The sequence below is a fragment of the Mus musculus genome, chromosome 15 (assembly GCF_000001635.26).
Source record: "Mus musculus strain C57BL/6J chromosome 15, GRCm38.p6 C57BL/6J".
Classification (NCBI taxonomy): Eukaryota; Metazoa; Chordata; class Mammalia; order Rodentia; family Muridae; genus Mus; species Mus musculus.
The window spans coordinates 26,562,119-26,581,677 of record NC_000081.6 but is presented as its reverse complement, the minus strand read 5'-3'; the positions used below and the strand labels follow the sequence as shown (position 1 = coordinate 26,581,677).

At 38.0% G+C, this 19,559-nt stretch overlaps 1 protein-coding gene across 2 annotated transcripts in view; it reads left to right on the top strand.

Annotated features, from left to right (window-relative positions):
- The window catches only part of Fbxl7 (F-box and leucine-rich repeat protein 7), a 355,111-nt gene that overhangs the window by 313,887 nt on the left and 21,665 nt on the right, over positions 1–19,559 (top strand). The window contains exon 1 of one of the 2 annotated variants that reach the window (XM_006520106.4): positions 10,876–11,407. The exons of the other annotated variant lie outside the window; for it this stretch is intronic. The gene's annotated coding sequence lies outside the window, so the exon portion shown is untranslated. Of the gene's footprint in view, positions 1–10,875; positions 11,408–19,559 lie in introns of those variants that run through there. 2 annotated transcript variants of the gene reach the window in all.

The window sequence follows — 19,559 nt, the reverse complement described above, 5'->3', positions numbered from 1 at the left end:
ACTTCTAGTATCACCATATTTTTCAAAAGGGCATTTTCCCATTTGATGTTTGTATGAGAGTAAATTACCAAAGAAGCACAAGAAGAAAGAAAGGCTATCAGCTTGAACTATTGGAATGTTCTGTGCTAAATATAGCCTGGATATATTATGTACTAGTTTCAATTCCTAAAATTGTGCTGAAATAATTCCCAAGGCATAACTATTTGTACACACACACTTGTGTGTAAGTTTGTGTGGGGGGGTGTGTGTGTGCGTGTGCCTATGTGTGTGTGGCCATGTGTATTTTTACAGTGAGAACACACACAGGGCAATGGATCTATGCCCCAGTGGGTGGCCTTGTGTATTTACCTTGCTCCTTTCTCACTGTGACTATAAACCAGGGCATGGGGACTTTTAAAGCTGGAGAGGCCTATGTTAGTCCTGTCTCCATAAGGCATTTCCTTTCTCACAAATACATTATTTCCTTTTGTATAAGCAGCAACCCCAGTCCATGTTTGCTACATCTTCAAAGTTATATTTTATATTCAATTAGGGTCTAATTTTAGTGATCCCTACGATGCCCTTTCATTACTCTGGTTTATAGATGACCATCCTGCCAACAGGAGCTTTTCACCCCATAAACCAAGGGTATTCCACTTTGTTTAATTAGCCTTGCTACAGACAGTGGATACAGAGCCAAGGGGGAAAATCCTTTTCTAATAAAGTCTGACGAGACCTTGGGAATTTCATATGGGTTTGCATGAGTGTCTGCCTCACCTCCAGAGTATTTATTTTCTGTGCACAGCAGCTCACAAAGCAACACCACTGATCTCACAACTACAGGACCCTAAAAGATGATTCAAGGTGCGGTGAAGACTTCTTGATATTCAGCAATTTCATCATGAGTCACATGCAATTCAAGGACTAAATGTCACTTGGCTTTGCTTTGGGCTGTAAGGGCAGAGAGGAAAAGCTTTACCAATTCAAGAGATGGTTAAGTCGTCTTTTCTAAACAAAGACTCACTGCACTTTTAAATGTGGGGCTCCCATAATTTTTTAAAAGATAGTTTATGTATGGGGATGAGCCTTATAAACAATGGAGTGTAGACAAGGCTATGGTTTTGTCCAATGAAAGGACTGGACTTGACAAGACCACCAATTGTTCTGTTGTGTTTTGGAAGCTTGATCCAAGTTTACATTTCCAGCCAATGTTTCACTCCTGTGTTTATGATAGCACAAAAGAGCTCTGGGAACTTCTCTAGGGAGAATCGTAGCTGTGTGGACTGTCACTAAAAAGGCGAGCAGGGAAGAGACTGGAAAGAGAGAGAGAGAGAGAGAGAGGGAGAGAGAGAGAGAGAGAGAGAGACCATGGATAATACATGATCTCTCTTGGGTTAACTTCTAAATCCCAAATTGGATTCTGCCACATATCAAAAATGAACATATTTTCAGTGTTTGCACATAACTAGGAATTGCCAAATGGATATTTAAGTCTGGAAAGTACCACAACATGAACCGTTTGCACAGCTGTCGTTAGACATGGCTCCACACCATCTCAATGTGTCTCATAAGCATAAATATTGACGGTATTCATTTCCAGACTTTGTTAAGGGATGTCTCTCGTGACTGAGAATCAATAAGTGCCTTAGTAAACACACTTCTTCCAGTACTTGTTCCACCACCCATGATGGCTGTCTGTCTGTAATCTTTGAGTAGTCACAGATGAACTCTAGTCGGGGATCTCACAAGTATCCCATGTGGCTATTTTGGAAAATTCAAGGTTTGCATTGTGTGAATATCCATGAAGCCATTTTAAATAGATTACTTTGCCAACAGAAAGGAAGAATTGCGATGTTTTAATATGTCTATGTGTATGCAATTTGCAAAGAATAAATTTTAAAATACATATTTAAAAATGGTTAACCTTGTCTGGGAATTTTTGCTCTTCCATTTCTTCCTTGTGTACACACGTTCTCGCTCTCACTATGCTGAGCCTCCAGAACATGACATCTCATAGTGTCATAAACTCCTTGTCAGTTTTTTCTCAACACTTCTTCCTCAGCCAAGAAGTCTGAGAAATCATGTGAAAATGTAGGGCAGTGTTTCTCAACCTTCCTAATGTTATGACCCCTTAATACAGTTCCTCCTATTGTGGTAACCCCCAACCATAAAGTTACTTTCATTGCTACTTCATAACTGTAATTTTGCTACTGTTATGAATAGTAAAATACATACCTGTGTTTTTTTTCAAATTTCACACAAGTTCTTTTTTTATTAGATATTTTCCTTATTTAAATTTCAAATATTATCTCCTTTCCTGGTTTTCCCTCCCCAAATTCCCATCCTCTCCCCCTGCTCACCAACCCACCCACTCCCAATTCCTGGTCCTGGCATTCCTGTACACTGGAGCATTGAGCCTTCACAGGACCAAGGGTCTCTCCTCCCATTGATGTCCAACAAGGCCATCTTCCGCTAAATATGCAACTGGAGACATGGGTACAAAGGACCATCCGGAGACTACCCCTCCTGGGATCCATCCCATAAACAAGACACTATTGCATATGCCAACAGATTTTGCTGACCCCTGATATAGCTGTCTCAAGTATCTGTGTTTACTAATGGTCTTAGATGACCCGTATGAAAGTGTTGCTCAACCTCCAAAGGAGTCTTGACTCACAGGTTGAGAATGACCGTGGTGGGGCATCCCTAAAGTGCTTAACCAAAACAAAAGGCAATTTATTTTAGGAAAGTGTCAGTGATAATATTCATAAATTATCCAGTTCTGCTGATCTGGGTACTTTATTCTTCTACAAGCCACTTAAGTCTATGCTCCTTTATTTAATCTTCATTCAAAGCATTAGTCAGCTTTCTCCTTGCTGTGACTAAGTACTCGATAGCAACCTAAGGCAGGTAGATTTGTTTGACATGGAGTTTCAGAGGATCCCATTCATGGTTGTCTGTGACCTTGTGCAAGAAAGAAGGCCTGTTATTTGGAAGGATTGCCTAATTGCTCCTTCCTCTTTCTATTGGGCCCCAGCCTGTGGGACATTGCTACACACATTAGGGTGAACCATCTCTCATTACTGAATCTTCTCAGAAAATAAGGTCTTAAAGAAATCAGTGATTAGAACATTGCTAATCTAATATGTTCCTGCTAACTAAACTGATAATGAAAATTGACTACCACAACCAGTGGAAAATATACATGCATACACATATACACATATATTATATGTAATATAATTACATTTATAGTATAATATAAGCATAATATATTACATATAATATAAATATATTACATGGTAATATAGAATATTACAGTGTAAAGTCCTTAAAGAACCATTTGATCTGGCTTGGAAAAATATCTGGTAAGAAAACTAAATCTAAGACAAGCAAACTATAACACAACACCATCTCTGAAGCATCCTCTGTCTCTCAAGGCTAAATTTTTCTCTCCTTTATGGAAAATGGTAATATTTTCTTTCTCTTCCTGAACTGACAGTGCATCAGTCAGTACCAAATCCTATGTATAATTTATTTCTTCATGACTTTGGAATTATTTAGACTTTGGTTTCTCCACATTACCAATACTCAGAGTTAGTCCAACTAGACAAAGACACACACACACACACACACACACACACACACACACACACACACACACACACACTGAAAGAAAGAAAGCATTAGTAAGGCTGAAGATATGACTCAGCGATAAAGGACTGCCTTGCATGCAGGCCCTCTGATTCTAGGGCATGTCACAAGCTGAGTTTATTCTTCATTGGCATCCTTCCCCAAGAAGGTTTACCTGGGACTATGATAAGGTTTCCCCATATGTAATTTAACACAGTGGTGCTTACATGAAGTTTCAGAATGTATTCCTCTTATGAAAAGCATACACTCTCATTTCTTAGACGAAGACTGAGCTACAGAGAGAAATGAACCAAAGTGGAGAACTACAGAAGATGGTGTTCTTATAATTAAGACAGAAGATGCCACTGGTGCCTAGACCAGCTGAGACCTCCAGGAAAGGCATTCCAGGACATTCCAGGATGCTCAGATCCCAGGAATCAGCTGTTCTCCACCTCTTTTCCATGTAAAAATTCCCTGGAAGTGTGAAACACAAAACAAACAAACGAACAAAAAAACCTATGGTACTTGTGCACCTTATATACCATCAAATCAAGGTCTCAGGGATAGCATCCAGGCATCAGTGTTGTTTTAAACCTTCCTGTTAATGTCAGCACACAGCCACGTCTGGAAATGGTCCATTTGTAAGTGTCTTCAGGTGCACAGCACAGCGCTTTGTAAATTTCTGCCTCCAGGGTCCATTGATTCTTTCCTTTCACAAGCATGATTATTTAGCAGCTATTCCCAGCTGAAAAATAGGACTAAGACATAAAATCAATCAACAAACAACCAACTCCAAACTGAAGGAAATGCCATAACCCAGGCTTACCTGGGAAGTGCTGTGGGAGACAGCCGGACAGTCTATAACCAGTAGATTTCGCTTAGAGCTGACTTTAGAATGAGTACAATATTCTGGGGAATAGCAAGTTTCATTCTGTCTTTTCAAGCAAAGATGATAACATTGGTGGACCTTTCCTTTGTTGTTCTTCAAAGAGGGGATGGGAATCTACAGGCCAGCCCAAAAAGAATGTGCACTTATCAACCCTGCCTTTGATTCTGTACTTTTTACACACTACAAACAGATTCTGACTGAGGCAAAGTGTTCACAAACTAGTTCATAGTAATAAATTTGAAGATAATATTTTAAGATAAAATTTTTCAAGTAATGATATATTTTAAAAACTAATTGACAAACCTTGAAATTCGAGACTATGTAACGCTTGCTATAATCTGTCATATGTGCAGGAAAAACTCCACCTTCATTATAATTGTTCCTTGTGTTACTATTAATATTTTCTTTGCTTAATTTGACTTTGAATAATGCTGCAGACATAGATATTAGTATGTGTATAACCAAGGCAAGGAATAGAGATTTACATGTTTTGTGAAAGACTTCCGAACCAGCTTCAGTTTCTAATTCTACCATGAACACTGAAATATGTCAGAACAATAGAATTCTCAATTCCTTCTCTTCCTTTCCCCATTATTGTAACAAAATACTGCAACAAAAAACAATTCAGCGAAGGGTTTATTTAGTCCCAGAGTTTAAGAACACTCTCTGTCAGTTTAAGGCGCCCACAGTGTGAAGCCACTAATGCACGCTTCAACCACAATCAGAAAGCAGGGAGTGGTGAATGTTTGTGCTGGGCCAGTGTTTACAACTGTACAATAAGCATAACCTAGGTGATATAACAACAAGACTAATCAGAACTCAACAGAAATCAATGATTTGTTATGATAGTTTCATTTCCGTACTCCTTCAGTTCCAGTCTGCAGAGTCTCTGCCCATGTTAAGATACAAACCTTTCCATGTAAAATTGTGGAGAGAAAAGTAGAATTTTCTTCTTGTCTCTAAGATTATAGCTACTTAACCACCATTTTCTAACCACATATTTTATAGAACCTAGAAAGTGGAAACATGAGAAGAATAGAGACAAAGAAGACGAGAGGCAGAGGGAGAATGTAGTGGCTACTTGGAAGGCATAGCTTGGGGGAACTAGAAGGGAGACAGATGGCTCCAGTAGCCCAGACATGATAACAAAATTTCAGAATTGACCTTAGAGTGCGTGTAAAAAGTGAGCCCAAGAATTAGAAACATTGTCGAGGAGCGGATCCCACTGTTTTCTGTGCTTGTGATTATATTACATCTGAAAACGTATCATAGCGTTACTATTCAGATCAGACCTTTAACAAACAACTATGAACAAGGAAGATAAGGATATTTATTAATTAGTATGTGACAAAAATCTTTGGTATTTAAACTGAAATTTTCCACTTTGTTTTTTGCAATGATATTTCAAGTAGATAATAGTTCCTGGTTTTGCAGATTCATACATTAAGCCTTAAAGACTTTAAAGTGATTCAGGAGTGGGCACTCTGTTAGGGGCACATGGGGTGGAAATCAGTTTAACTCCAAATCTACACTCTTGTGCTAACCACAGTGACCCCAGTAGGAAAGTCTAGAAAGAGGTTGATTATCTTGTAACATCTGATAATTGCTCTACCAGTGTCTCTTTCAAAAGGTGGAAGGAAGTTATGAAAAAAAAATGATCAAAGTTAATTTGTATCCATTTCAATAGCAAGAAATGAGCAATATGTGTTCCAAATCAGTATTGAGTTTATAAGCACAAATGAGCACCATGAGACCTACAAACTCACCACCTCAACAATTCATTTTAATTGAAGAATCAGCATAAATCAGAAAGGTGGCCAAAGTGAGTTAAGTACCTATTCAATTTGAGTGAACCTAGCAGATGACCTGATTATCATGGTTTCCAGTTTAATTCTGAATGAGCTATTGTCTACAGGATCCAATTGGAAAGTAATGATATAACACTTTCTTTGTACATTTCTAATTCAACATTAAACAAGCTTGTTTAGATGGAGGTAAGTCAAGTACCTCATACACAAATTACTTTTGAGCACATAGCAGTTTAGAGTGAATTGAACTGGGCTTCTTTGTTATGTCTTGTAATGAGGAGTAAGGAGGCAAAGTCAGGCTCAACTAAAACACCCAAACAAGAGCAGCATCGAACCATGATCACTTTCGAAGTTAAGCAATGGTGTGTTCAACTGGGAAACGTCACCAACATATAAAGAAGCAAGGAGAATGGGGTTCGTATGATATCTGTCACAGAAATAGATGTGTCAAAAGAACTTATCAAATTTTTTGTCCCACAGTTATCTCAAAGAGAATGTTCTAATAGCAAGATAACATTTTTATTCTGGGCCATGTTAAAATACAAGACTTGTCTGTTTAGCTCTTGATGGGGACCTCAGACAGTAACCATCAGCCCCATAAGGCATGAATACCATCAGAGCTGAGGGAAGTTTGTTGAATGATAGCAAAGATATATTTCTTCACACATACAGACATTTCCATAGTACTTACCATTCACAATGTAGGTAAAGTCTCACCTGAAGAATTAATGCCATGATTTATTTCAAAGAAAAGATTCTGCCATGTGCCCAGCAGACATGCAATGAGTATGCCATATTTTTGGAGTACTGGTGAGTAGAGACTTTATGTTGTTAACTCTTATGAAAAGGTAGATTTAAGAAGGAAATATGAACACTGTTCAACAACTGTGCACCAACTGTACACTAGTGCCATCAGGGTAATGAGATGTTTCTTAAGGACATTTTGTTATTAGATTTGATAGGGCAAATATAATCTTTAGAAGGCTGAGGCAAGCTGCTTCACAAAATAAGGTAAAATAAAATAAAATAAAATAAGTCTTCAAAACAATCCAGAAGTAAATCATGAAGTTTCAGAAACAATGAGCTATTCCCTTTTATAAGATAAATTATCAAATTGAAAGTCAAAACATCTGTTTCTGAAATAGTTCAAAGCTATTAACATGCCAGTGTCAACTTGCCCTGTGTGTTCTGTTTATTTATCTGCCATTCTGCCTGGCCATGACTACAAAGATGCCTTTCTGAGTGTTAAAGTCACTGAGGACATTATATATAATTACCCTTATCATCATGATAATCAACATTTTAATGTTTGTACTAGACATACATTATTTATTTAATTGGTATCACATAAGCAATTTCGGAACTTTTAAATCTAGTTAATTCCAATGACAAGGAAAGCAAGTATCATGTATATTCCTAAACCATGAGATATGAGGGATGAGGTATAACTGAAGCTCTGTAGGAGCCGTAAACATAACTGAACATCTATCCAGGAAAATACGTGAAATTAAAACACAATGAAGAAAGACATTGCTGGAGAGTGGAACCATTGCATATAGTGAGTGTTTTGCTTGAAAACATTACAACCTTCACCTATCTGAACCTTCTGTTTACTATGCCTAGAGAGGACTTTTGAAGCTTTCCCATTCATACCTGCCTTGGTCTAAGAAATTCAGAAGTGACACTGGGTGTACAGATACAGAAATCAAATATTTATCTAGAGTAAAACATGAGGTTTTAAAAATAATTCTTTTTTATCTATAACCAAAGTATGAAAGTAATTTTGCACACTAACAAGATAGATGTGTTTGTCTATTTTTCATAAGGTACCATATCCTGGCTGAAGTTTGGTACAGCGGGGCACAAAGCAATGGCATTATTCCCAGTTGATTGACATGTTGATTTTATTGTAATGATAAGATGGGTTGGCAGAACATTTTTTTAAATATATTTTTATACCTAAATTTAGGGTCAAAGGTATCAGACAGGGAAGGGGACAAGGTACAAGGCAGAAGGTCACCTGATTGTAAAGTTGTTGGTCTGACACCTATTCCTCACTTCTGACGCCTACTACAAGTGGATCAGCTATGGAGCACTACCCATCTTAGTTCCTGCCTTAGGTTGAAAAGTTGGCACTTCCTGTGGTGATGGCAATATTTAGTCAATCTGTACTTCAGAGACTAAGCATGGTATGCCTCATGGTTCTCTGCCTGTTGTGTTCATACCACAGGCAAAAGAAAATAGCTTTGACTGGTTTCTTCCTTCTCTTCCCTTTAAAATGCAGTACCAGGTAGCCCATGGAGGCACATCCAAAGTTGCTACCCACCCACCCTTTCTATCCATTACTCACTCCATCTGAAAGTAAAAATAAACAATTGTACAGACAAACCTAAACAAAATGTGTGAGGAAAGGTAATGTTTCTAATGATTGTTTATGAATTATGGTGACAAGTATAAATTTTCCTGAATTAATAATGTTTTGTAGGGTCCTCTCAATGTAACAAATATTTATCTGATCTATGTAATCATTCGGCTTCATACCATAGGAGACAAAAAGAAAAACTTAAATTTCACATTTGTTTGTTTCTTTGTTTGTGTGTATGTGTGTGTACATATGCATATGTGTGTATACACATTTACATGCACATGTCACGGTGTGTATGGAAGTTGAGCGTGTTGAGGTGGAAGTGGAAGATGTTAAGAGACTCAGGCCCCTTCTTCCACCATGCATTAGTGATGGAACTCTCGTCATCATCTGACTTGACAGCAAACGTCTTTACCTGTAGAGTCATCTCAGGAGCCCTACAAGAAGAAACTTCACAAACTTAAATCTGTTTCTTTTATACTGTTTCTCTATTCTTACCCATGTATTTGTCTCTGAGGTATGTGGTGCTTTTATAGGTGCTGCAAAATAGCTTCAGATCCCACAATCAGAGCATGCATTGTCATGGAGTTCAAAGTCTACTGTGTAGGATGACAAGTGCCTGTCTTCATTGAAATACAAAATGCTTTGATGATTTAAATAAGACACATATCTGTGTTGAAAGAATCAGAGAAAAATGGCATAGCATCTTAGTCAGACATAAAAATTTCTCATAACCTTACAAGTTCTCAAAAAAAAAAAAAAAAGAACTGAGAAATAAAAGAGGAGATCACATGAGCATCATAGGGGCAGGGGAACTGAGCTTGACTCTGGTCATCCTACAAGGTCAGGCCCCTGAGTAAGTAAAGGGGTGGCTGGATGGCAGGTGTGTTTTGAAATGATGGATCTGGGAAGACTGGATTGTGGTTGGAAGTCAGAACAAAAGGCACAAAACTCACTGAGAAGCCACCACAGCCCAACAGTATCTTTCTGTCATATGGAGAATAGGACCATGGGTCGTGAACATTCTAGGCAAGCACTTTACCTCTGAACTACCAACCTCACCCAGTACCTCTCTTATGATGAAAGGTATTCATAATACCTTCTGTATTATAGTAGTAGCAGGACACATTGCAAAGTCCTCATGGAAAGTTAATACATTTGATAGGCAAGCATAAAATGAAAATATGAAGGTCAACACTACAATGCTCTCTTCATAACCACCTTTATTCATATGAACTGCAATTCCGTTCAGTGACATGAGATCAGTACCAGCTAGAAATTTCATGACCTAGAACATTTATTCAGGTTGAAGCTAGCTTTTCATGTATGACTCATTCTTGGTGGAGCAAGAATGACACTGCCTGTTTCTTCCCCGAATCATAAATGTATGACTTTGACAGTGATTTCTAGTGGAAGTGCAATGCCAGCCAGGAGCTTGATTTATTCAGAGTCCCGTTACACATACACACACACACACGCACATGCACACACACACTCACACACACACCCACACATGCACAGGCACTCATGCACAAAAGAGAAATGAAGTTTGACATGAACATTCATTCTCAAGGACATTTGTGCATTGATTCCAACAAAGTAGTCCTTAGGCATAGCCATATGAAAAGTATTTATATGGTACAATTATAGCCTCAAACTAAGAATGCATATCAGGTACAACTCTGTATCTAAAATAGTCTCCATAGGCATGTGAATAAAACTGAATGTGACTGTAGCTCTGTAATCCGGGAAAAGCTACAGCGTGTAGCTGAAATCTGCACCATTGCAGATCACACACATTCTCAATGTCATTTCCCAGTTTATTTCCCTGCTAGACTAGAAAGTCCCTTTGTTGCATCCACTTGTCTCCTGCAAAGTATTTATACTTCTCCCAGAAATTTCTGTCTCTCATAGGGATATTTTCTTTTCCTTTATAAAAACAACGCAGATAAACATCATATACATATACTTTGTATATATAAAACTAAGAATGTATGTGTCATGTATATGCACATAGATACATATAGTATAGTAGGAATTTTATACTATATTTCTATATGCAGTTGTCCACAGTGGGTGAGTATCCTTCCTGGATACTAAGTTCCAGCATTCTCAACTGCTGTATACATATTTACATAGAAAATACACATGTGTTCCTATACACTTTCAAACATATTTATATGACTTATAATACATAGTAAAATGAAAATTCTATGTAAGTAGTTGTTACTCAGTATTATTCAGGGAATAATGGCCAGGAAATATATGTACATATCCAATACACTTTCCCTTTAATAATCTTAATATCAGTATTTTTTTAAACAAGCCAGAAGTAGAGAGAGTTGGCCACATATAACATACATGCAAGCACATGCTACCAGTTATCACACTGGTTTTGACTCTTCTGTTTTCTGGGACATTGTTCTGCTTCGTGGGTTCTACTGAGTGAATCATACCCACGAGATTGTTGACGTAGAGGAGGGCTTGCCACTGAAATAAATGAATTTCAAAGAACTTTTCATAGGCTTTACTTCTGGTCTGAATACTTGAGAAAAACCAATTTAAGGACCATTAAAATAATAGCCTTCCCCACCCCCCAAAAAATCAAGATTCTTCTTTCTCCCACAGTTCTTAAGACATACGGAGCAACAACATGCAAGAAAACCAGAAGGCCAAGGCCAGGTATTCTGATCCAACCAAGAGCTATTCAGAGACTTGATCAAATTTGAACAGGTAACACCCACGAGAGAATTCACTCATGCAGAGGGGAGGTGGTCAGAAATGGTGAGGGTCTTCCTGCAAAGAAAAACCAAGAAGGGAAGATTCTCTTAAGAGGCTTGGTGCAAGATCACTAACAGGGATGATCAGAGACAGGAGCTAATCTGAATGCTGACGCATAGATGCGTGCTCACGAATGGCAAAGTGTGTCTTTAGAATCATTCAGAAAATTGCCTCAGTACCCAGACCAATGGCAGCTAGGAGGCCTATCTGGGAAGTCCAGCGGGTATGCTCACTGTGGCCTGTCTTGCATTCTCAGATTCTTGGCCTGATCTGCTTTAGTTCTTAATTTTTTTTCTCAAAATACAAAGAAAGATACTGTCAAGAGTGGTTTATTGATAAGGTGGAACCAGTGACTGTTATTACTCTGTAGTCCTCTGGATCCTTAGGTGTCCACCTATGAACCTGGGAATGCAGCGGGATGTTGGAAGTCACCCTGTCACCTCCCCCACACCACACCACCCCCTTCCTGAATACTTTATGTGGTTCTTTCTCACACATCGAATCTCCACCACCTAGGACTAGCAATGTGTACCTAATACACCGAAATAAAGAAAAACATCACTTCTTTTGGTTCTTGGGTTTGTAGACATTATTCCTCCCTCTGGCAAACAAGCCAGCTAGGATGACAAGTGGGGACATTAAAAGAGAATCACTTTGTTTGGACAAGAACTGGTTTTTAAACCTTCTGAATTAAGTACATTCCATTCCCAAAAAGTGTTTCACTGTACATTTGTTATAAAACCCAAGACAACACATGAAAACAAACCACCTGGAAAAAAGCAACCCTCTGTCATCCTCAGAGGGGACACTGAAGTACCCCATGAATATTCCAACAATATAAATGAAAGAATAATGCTAAAGACTCCGGTAGTCTTGATTGGTTGAAAAGGAAAGGATTTGATTTGAGGATAAAGAGAACTTACTGTAACTGCTGGTGGTATTTATAAACACAGGCACCTGTTTGCCTGATTTATAGATCTCTGATTTTTCTGAAAGCCAATTTTACTTCATATTCTGAAGATAAATTTGATGAATAACTTGGGACAACTGTCAAACTGGAAATACGAATCTTTAGAGACAGAAAATTTTGGATTCTTGCTGAAACGCAAATTCTTAAAAAAGAAAAAGAAACCTATTTGGCTTCCATAACTCATATAGAGAATTTTGTTTATTTCTACTTTTCTTTTTGAGATTATAATTTCATCATTTCTTCCTTCCCTTTACTTCTTCCAAATCCCCTCATTTGCCCTCTTTCTCTTTCATATCTTTATTGACATGACCTCTTTAATTGTTGCTGTTTTTTATTTATATTTGTGTATTACAGATATATATTGATATATAACATAATATATATTCTTAAATACACAAATACATGCTGTTCAATCCATATTACTTTATGTACGTGTTTTCCGGACTGACCATTTCATTTGGATAAACCAGTTGATGTCTCTTCCCTAGGGAAGACTGTTTCTCCTGCTCTCACCTTCCCTTAGTTGCATGTGGTCATTTTTCTAGACTTGAGGCTTTGTCCTCTTATCCATGAGACTTCATAGGTGTAGCTTCTGACACTTCTAGAGGACACAATCTCCCAGCAAACATCCTGTTTTTCAGGCTGTTATATTCATTCTACTTCCTCTTGCCCAGTGTTCGCTGAGCCTTAGGCTCAGGAGTTGTGCAGTAGATGTATCAGTTGGGTCTGGGCTTGACAACTCGGCATCTTAGTTCACTGTGGTTCTGCTGCAAAAGAAGTTTCCTTGGTGAGTGGTGAAGACAACTCTTACCTGTGGCTGTAAGGACAAATATTTAGAATATAAAGTTAGGAAATACAGTGGTTTAGTAAAGTGGTAGTTGTGTGTTCTCCTCCAAGATCCATGATTTCATTGGTGGCACACATACTTTGATGTAAACATAGGTTCTCCAATTGGACTTAGGACCTATCCAACAGAAGAAAACTGATTTCTAGTATTGAAAACCAAGCCAACTACCTAGCACTATAGAGTTAAAAATATTAAAACAGTAGATTGTTTCAGTGACTACTCTAGGATCAGATTCTTCATTGTTTACTTCAGTTTTATTGTTGCTGAATGTATCAGTCTATGCATGCTGCTGTAACACAGATACTATGGATGGGAAGTCAATGTATAACACACATTAGTGCTTGAAGTCCTAGTAGATAAGAAGTGCTAGCTCAAAGATCGTCAGTGTCTAATGAAGACACATTGTCTGGTTCAGGGATGTCTGTCTTCTCACAAATGTTCACGTGGTAGAAGGAGGAAAAGCATCATCTTCTTTTAGAAGATCAATACCTTCATATCTGATGACTCTACTCTCCTGAAGATGCCATATCTAAGCATATCGTTCCGGCATTAGGTTTGAACATCTCAATGCATTGAACTTAAGAATTCTAAAGGAGTTAAATAATCTCTTGTTATTGTTTTAAGATTAATAAGCCATAATTTATTTACTTACTATTATGTTTCCTGTGAAACACAACACATTAGAGTAAATAAAAATGGCATAAATCTATAGATATATATCTCCAAAATATATGAGACTTTCCATACCTCCACTTGGGATTTGGGCCTCTACGTCAAAAGGACTTGGAAGTATACCCAGTACAAAACATTTAGTGTTCACATGTGGATATAAAATGATTTGATTTTAATGTTTTAACTAATTTTAATCTGTCTATGAATTTGTTTGGGTGCAAATTGCACAAGCCTGTTTTTTTAAAAGCTAATATGCATTTTAAAATGCAAATGCCCACCCAAAGAATTTAACTATATCTTTCAGTAATTCACTTGCTCTGTTCAGGTTACCTAAAGCAATGAGGTGAAAGTGGAGACAGAAACTGTGTTTGAATAGAATACATAAACTTCACTCTAATAACTCACCACTCCACATCTGTGGTAGTTTGAATAAGAATGGGCCCGCATAGACATATGCGTTTGAATACTTGGCTCATAAAAAGTGGCACTTGTTGGAGTAGATGTGGTCTTGTTAGAGGAAGTGTGTCACTATGGTGGCAAGTTTGAGATCTTATATGCTCAAGCTATACCCAGTGTGGTACACAGTGTCCTTCTGCTGCTTGGGGATAAAGATGTAGAACTCTCGGTTCCTTCAACAGCACCATGTCTGCATGCATGCTGCCATGTTTACCACAATAACAATAATGGACTAAACCTCTGAAACTATAAGCCAGCCCCAAATTAAATGTTTTTCTTTAGAATAGTTGCTGTGGTCATGGTGTCTCTTTGAAGGCATAGAAGCCCTAACCAAGACAACCTCCTATGGAATTTTTCTAAAGAAGAAAGGCCCCTTATGGCTGGCTACCTTTCAACTTGTTTCTATCCATCTTTTTATACCTTCCAAGTGCACAGTAACAATTTTATATTGGCTGTATCGTTTCCCTGTGGCTATGCTCTCTCTTTTTGCGTGACAGATGTTTAGTATTTGGGACAGCACATGTTGTCTAAAGCTATGGAGTTCTCATTTTATTTTCCTTGCCATACATAGTGCCCCAACACATGAAACCCAAGAGCTTTGAACACCTACCTGAGATAAAGAGCCCAGTATCACATCTGTATCACACAGCTATTCCCTAAATAAGCTGAGGCTGTGAGCCAGCACAATTTTAAACTGATTGCCACTATACTTACAGAAGGCAACTTATTTATATGCAAAGAAGTACTGAGTTGCTTTGGTTAAATAAATTATGAAAATCTGAACACAAATAAAATGTCATAGTAAAACTCATTATTTTGTGTAGTTAATATATACTCATAAAAAGTAGTAAGTAAAATAGAATGGTTTTGGCTCATCTCTTAGCTTGTTAATATAGACAAAATGTCATGTGGGTAGGGGATACCTTAAGGCAGAATGCAGAAAAGGCATGGCTAGATCAGGAATCACCTACAAGTTCATTTCCATGCCCAGATTGCTACTCACAGCGTGACATGGCTTAGTACCAAACCACAACCTCTTAGAAGGAACTATAAATATAGCCAGCCAAAGGAAAACATCCAAGGTCATAAAATGTCTATACTAATGATGGGCCAGAATTTACCAGTTCTATTTGTTTTATAACTAGTATAAATCTTAACATGTTTAAACGATAAAAAAAGAGGTTTTCCAGAAATGTGAATGTAAATAGAACCTGTCTCTACCACATCAAATGTGTAGCATTTCATCCCTCATAGCCTGTGCCTGAAGCATTTTAAAGATAATATTGTGACTAAGTGATAAGATTTAATCACTGGATACCACCCCCTGTATAATTAGGAACTTACATTTTTAGTAAGTTTGATACAAACGTTGTAGCTATATGAATAATAATAAATATAAGCTTTAAAATCTCTTCCTATGGAGAAAAGTGGTACACAAACTATAGACCACTGGGAAGTGGACTCTTTGAATGGTTGATAAAACATCCCTGTCACACACATATAAGGAGACTGCAGTTGCTACAGAAGAAAATTCCTGGAATATTTCTGTTTGCTTGATTTTTACTCTCTAAGTCTTCGTATGAGTTTTCCAAACTTACTGTTATCACCTTAATCCTTTTTTAAAAAGAAAAAGAAAATATACATTTTGAATATACAACTAGGATGGTCAACCAGAAACTGGGCCCAAGTTCAGCCTGCATAAAGTTCTGACATGCCCCCCCCCATACCCCAAAGACAAAGATGCATTGCAAAGATAGTCCTAGTTTTGGTAAGCACTGAGTTCATTCTTAGGGAAAGACCAGACTTAGCTGGTGCTCTGGGATCTGTCAAAAGCTACATTCACCTCCCCAGGCAACGTGTATCCTGGGCCAGTATAAGATGATGCCCTTTCTCACCACAGCCAGAATCCAAAAGCTGGAGAGAGAGATGCACAGTAGGGAGATAAAACAGTACATAAATGTACAAAGTCCCTTTATTTGTTCCTTTCTTTGTTTGATAATATAGAAGAAATAAACTATTTTTCTATCTTATTAGGTCATTGGGTTTCCTAAGCATTTAAAAATATTAATATGAATATTCATCATATGTATTTACATGTCTATGACACATAGAAGAATGATTACTTATGTAATAAATGCTTTCCTATTAAAATTTAATTAAAAGAATGTCCAGATGTCTAAGGAAATAAAGGCATTTTCTGATATTTGGACAAGTTCCCATTAAATATTGATCTTTTCCATGGTTATACGTTGAGTGGTGGTTTATCTTTTGCTTGCTCCAACGTTAAATGTGTGAATTGCTCTTGCTCCCCGAGGTGCATTGGTTTTCTGTTGTGAACTGAAGAGTTCTAAGATCCTCTTCCCTGCATGGAAATTCAAAGTGCCCCATCCTTTGCTCTTTAAAGATAGAGATGGCAGAGTGTCTGCAGTCTTCACAGGGGTAGTGAGAGACAAAGCCTTACCTGGAAATCAAAGATGGTAAAGCAAAGCTGGCCTGTGAAAAATAGAATTCTAAGTCTTTGCATGAGAGTCTTTGTGCCACTTCCCTTGTCAAGACAAGTGGTGGCTGCTTTAGCAAGCTTTGCAAAGCTACCTATAAGCTCTAGAGCACAGGCAGATAGAAACATCTCTCCTACTATCAAAGAAAAGTCTATTCAGATTATTGCTCTTGATACATAAATCAGTTGGAAAAAGAAAGTCCTCATCCCCTCTAAGGTAACTGACCAACTAGAGAATAGCCTTAAAGCTCTAAGCCAATGCAAAAGGGCCACACTTCTTAACATTTTTGTGAGTTTTTGTGCATTGTTTTTATGAGAAGTGTCAGTGTGGTTGATAACAGACTTCAGGAAGAAAAAAAAATCACTAAGCACTTTGACTCTGATAGTTCCTGTGGGAATTCCTGTTGGAGATCATTTCCATGTGTGTTTGTTGCCTTTATAGAAAATTCTAAGCAGAATGATAATACTAACCTTGGTGTGAGCACATCAGCCTAAATTAAGTGAGGAAGCAAAGAGAAAAGGTGCACAGATGAAATGTTAATGAATCCCAGAGATGTGTCAGCTTCTTAGGTCTGCAGCCTTTAGTTCCTGCTGGTAGTCCCTGTCAATATTTCCAACTTCAGCCAGCAGGGAACTACAAGGGATTTGTCTCAGAGCAAGAGACACAGCAGATTTTCTTTAATGTGTTAATTGAGCAACTTTTGAGTGATTGAATCCAGGTAAGACTGGACAGCTCAGAGGTGATAAAGAGAGTTCCTGGCTTCGCGGTACTCACTGTACCTCACAGGAGAGGCACTGTCTGAAGAGGACAGGATGGAAGAGAGATGCGTTTGAGCTCAAAGGAAACATTAAATGTAGCTAAATTATTTAACTTGAAAGTTCAACAGAATATCTGATGATATTACAGAATAACATTACAAATTCAACAGAATACCTGACAGTATTACATAATCATATTACAGTGGTGTAATAGTAGAGATCTGAGTTTTAGCTGAGAATTACTAGTTAATTTTGGAGAATAGGCCTCAGCTCAGAGAACATCAGCCTGTGCTTAGAGATGGGACCATCATAGAAGGACTCCATACACACTATAAAAACTCGACTGTTTTCCTTGAGTAGTGCCTACTATTATTTCATTCCTACATATGGCAGCCATTCAATAACAGCAGTGAAGACGGGGTTGTATGTGTTTCCGGTGCCTTGTATGCATTGGAAAGGTTCTGCCTTGCTTCCACCTGTTCTTCATTTGTCATCAGGTTACAATATAATCGTCTGCATCATCATGCATACTACCATAGTTATTCCATCTATGTCATGCAGCCATCTTAATTGACTCATGTCTATACAGAACTCACTTCCAAATAAGGTCTCATTCCCTAACACCCGAGTTAAGACTTCAACATGTCTTGACTCCGTTAAGGGAAAGAAACATAGCTTAGCCTATAACAGAAAGAAGGGGCCATTTAGGATTTGGGTATTGGAAAATATGCCAGTGTTTTAGAATGCTAACTCTAAAGGTAGAATGGATGATCTGTTGGAGAACTGCTGTGGGGTGGGGGTTGGGGGGACCAGAATCAGGAGTATCATTTAGCAAATTATTGAAATTATGAGAAAGGAGAGCTTGAACCAATATAGAATCATAGAGACAGAATGAAATGAAAGCTAAGATCAATAGATATTTAAATTTAAAGAACTTGGCATCCAGTCTAATACTGGTGGGTGAGGATGAGATAATTCAAAGGGATACTGATGAGATGAGTCATGTTACCATTAATAACAAAACAGAATGTAGACCGACGAAGATGCTTTTCCAATGAAATTGTTGAGTTCACCCCTGTACATGTTGAACTGTACATAGATCAAATATCTTGTGTACAGGAGACCAAAGGACTTTAAAAAGCATTGTTCATGCAGGTCTCTCAAGGAGTACTCTCAAGCTACATGACTACTGAACTCATAAAATGTGTCCAAGGAGCTGAGTTTTCAGTTCAAGATGATACATTCAATGTTTAATAGCTATGAGTGCCAGATGGTTGTCATATTAGATAGCAGTGCTTAAGCAGGTACTGGGGCAAGTGTACTTAGTATTTTACAGATGGGGGAAGTACCAACTAGGCACTGACTTGGAGGGCTTATGGGCAACAGGAGAGACTATGGAAAGTACCCAGGGGCAGAGGAACTAGTGCCAAGGCTGTAGCTTTTAGGGGCATCAGTGTTTAAATGATCCACAATAGAAGAGGGCCTGGAAATGGTTGCTAAGAAGAAAGGAGAAGTAAAAGCTGAAATAAATGTTGCACAAACATGGGAAAATTCTCGAAAACAAAATGCACCATATCACAGACAAACAAATCTCATTAAATAAACCATGGGAAAGAGCTTATACAAATTCAGATTTGTTAAGTAAGAGAAAGGTCATGGTGCTCTTGCCAAAGGCAGTGGTTTTTCACTCCTTTCACCTCCACACATGAAAGGCATTGCAAGTTTATGGAGGCAAGGCTAGGGAATTTCCAAAGAAGTAAGAACTCCATGGAACCCAAACTGTGTCCCTATAAACTGACCCATACCAGAAGGGCCCAGAACTGCTTTCCCATGACATCACCAGTAGAGGTTCCATAACATTTAATGTCTCTGCTAACAAATGATGCTACTTTCAGAAGCGTTG